The sequence below is a fragment of the Pristiophorus japonicus genome, chromosome 13, assembly GCF_044704955.1.
Source record: "Pristiophorus japonicus isolate sPriJap1 chromosome 13, sPriJap1.hap1, whole genome shotgun sequence".
NCBI classification, from domain to species: Eukaryota; Metazoa; Chordata; class Chondrichthyes; family Pristiophoridae; genus Pristiophorus; species Pristiophorus japonicus.
The window spans coordinates 113,785,630-113,789,110 of NC_091989.1; positions in this window are offsets into that span (position 1 = coordinate 113,785,630).

Below are 3,481 nucleotides of genomic sequence, written 5' to 3' on the forward strand. Positions count from 1 at the left end.
GTTTTCTATGTTACAGAAAGCATTACGAAATTAGTTCAAAGTCAGGATTTACAGTTCTGTTCGCTATTGCAAACTGGGTGCATTTACAGGACAATTCATTGCTGGACATGTTTCTGGCTGGGGAAGAGATTGCCTCGTACAAGAGGTAGGTACTTTGTAATGTTAATCAGGGCCAGAGTGGTCTCCTGGAATCCTTTTTGATCGCTTAAGGGATTCAGAGAGGAATTTTCCAGATTTTATTTCCCCTAATTGGTCTGGGTTTTTCATCTGGTTTTTTGCTTCTTCCAGGAGATTAAATGGCTCCAGGTGGAATGGGGGAGTGTATGTATTGTAATTCACAAGACAGCACATTTGTGTGGAAAGACCAGTAGATCTTTTCCTGACCATTGTTTTTTGTATGTTCAGTTACATGTAATCTGCAAAATAAACCAACTTTGTGATTTTTTTTTTAATGGTTTCGTCCCACCCAGTTTCAGTTCTGTCGGTTGGAAGATTTCAGAATCACCATGAAGGCTCATGTGAGTTTATGGTATCCAGTTCATTGTTATGCCTCCGTCATGCTATTGTATAACTAGATATTGAACAGTAACGGTAATCTCCTGGTTGTAATGGACATGGGATCCACTTAAGGGAGAAAGTAGTGATGAAAATATCCAAAATTAGTAACATCGTATCACCCAAACACACAAGCAGATTGCTTTGAAATTTCATTACTGTTATGTAGGCAAACACATTAGCCATTTTGAGGATTGCAAGATCCCACAAACAACAGTTTGTCCTAGCAATTTTAGGGTGAAAAATTCCAATGTTTTTCTCTGCAATTTAAAATGTGCCAGATCCTGCGATAAAGATGACGATGCAGAATTTTGCCTGCCATTTCCTTCAACACTGTAGTGATTCCAGTGTCCTTGCTTTATTTGCAAAGGAATGTTCTTTAATAGATGAATATCATCTTTAGGGATGTTGGCTTAAATTTTGGAACAGCTTTATGTATCGCTAATTGCCTGTTGTGGGATTGAGGCAGTTGTTAAAAATCCTGTGACATTTTTAAAGAAGAACAGGGAGTGGAGTCCTTGCCAACATTCCTCCCTCAGGCAATACCACTTGAAAACAAATTGATGGGTCATTCAACTTATAACTGATGTGGTAAGTTCTGGTGCAGAATAATTGTTCTGTTTGCCTACATAATAAGCCACTGTATTTCAAAAGTAACTAATTGTGCAAATCATATTTCAACGTGAAGGATAATATATATAAACACAAGTACTTAGCAGTTAATTAGAAGGCACAGAAAGCATGACACATGCAAGACAACCTAACATATGGCCTGGATTTTCATCATTTAGCCCTGCCACTGGTTTTCCGGTGGTATTTCGATGCCATTTAAAAATTGCGTTTTTTTTTACCAACGAAATATCACTTTCACTCAAGGCCGCTATTTTTGTCAAATATGACCGGTGGTAGGGCTAACTGTACTTTGTTGTTTTTGATTGTACAACACTCAAAGTAAAATGGGTGATATTTTTGCAGGTGGTAACAATGGTAGTATTGATGAATTTACCTCTGGTAATTTTCGGTGGAATTTCGGTGTTGCACAATTAATGACACAAAAACAGCAAAAAAATAAGATCAGTGGTATTTTTTACCACTGGTGGTAAATCATGAATTTGCCACCGATGGTATTTCGATGCTAATTTATGAAATTGGTGATATTTTGGTGGCAATCTACGATGAATTTACCGCCGGTAGTATTTTCGGTGGTAAATGGGTGGTTAATTGGTCTTAAAAGGTAAAAACAAATAATGAAAATCCTGTCCCTATTAAGCAAAAAGATAATTGAATCAGGAGGTTTTTCTGGCTTGTAATACAGAAAAGGGGATAATCACCCAACAACAATGTGTTTAGTATTTCTCAGTTACAGTCCATTGCGATGTCAGATTGCTGAAATATTCTATTTTTTAAAAGAGAGTGCATGTGCATATTATTATTGCTACAGCCCTTGCCCAACCAATCAAGCTGGGTATTTAGCAGCATAGAAATAATAGTTCTGCATACAGATCCTACAGCACAAGTAATACAGGTTGAACCTCCCTTGTCCGGAACCCTCGGGACCTGGCCTGTTCTGGATAAGGGATTTTTCCAGACGAGGGGTGGTCACGTTAAATTGGATGGTACAGGTACTGAGCAAGGGGATATCAGGGCTGGCTGGCTTGGGGCTGGGAGTGCGGCAGAGAGATCATGGGGCGGGGGGGTCGGTGGATCACGGGAGTCAAGCTAGTGATTGAGGGAGTCGGCAGCGAAGAAGGATTTCAATTTGTTCACCCGGTAGCCAGGAATGGTTCTGGACGAGGGGTGGTTCCAGATAAGGGAGTTTTGGATAAGGGAGATTCAACCGATACAGACATTTATTGCCCAACATAAAAAGTTTTATAGTTTTGTTGGACCTTAAAATACGTGACTCATTGTAAAAAGTGCTGCTGCTGAATTTCAGAGCACATGAGCTTCAATATGTAAACTGTCAGAATATATAAGCGGATTTAAAAATCCGAGAGAAATAGCTGGTGAGAATTAGCAGACGATGAAAACAGAAAGCTCAGAAGGAGGCCAGTTGGCCCACCGTGCCTGTGCCAGCTCTTTGAAAGTGCTATCCAATTCGTACCGCTCTTTCCCCATAGCCCTGCAGATTAGAGGATTAAATCTACATCTCACTGCTCTGGTGCAATGCATGTTGGTGCACAAACTTGTGGCACTGTAGTCACGTATAACAAGTGTCAAGCATGTAACCTTCAATGTAACTGTAACCTTCATAACACTGCATACTGTATACACTTAAGAAATGCACACCTTGACCACAGGGGGTGAACTTGTGGGAGACACTCCTCACCTGGTCATCCAGGTATATCAAGGGAGGTCCCACGCAGGATCATCACTTCTTGGTCCTGTGAATAAAGGTTCAGGTCACAGAGTGACCTTGTCTGCAGAATGTGCCTCGTGTGAATTCATAGTAGTGTGTAAGGACATTACAACAATGTCTTTTGAATCGGCTGATCTGTTCCTGCTCCTTCCTCTGTTCAACTCCATAGTATGGCAGGGCAGACGTGTCATCATAATCATCATCATAGGCAGTCCCTCTAAATCGAGGAAGACTTGCTTCCACTCTTAACATTAGTTCTTAGGTGGCTGTACAGTCCAATACAAGGACCACAGTCTCTGTCACAGGTGGGACAACAGTAGTTGAGGGAAGGGGTGGGTGGGACTGGTTTGCCGCACGCTCCTTCCATTGCCTGCACTTGATTACTGCATGCTCTCGACGACAAGACTCGAGGAGCTCAGCGCCCTCCCGGATCCACTTCCTCCACTTAGGACGGTCTTTGGCCAGGGACTCCCAGGTGTCAGTGAGGATGTTGCACTTTATCATTGAGGCTTTGAGGGTGTCTTTGTAATGTTTCCGCTATCCACCTTTGGCTCGAACTGAGTAGTG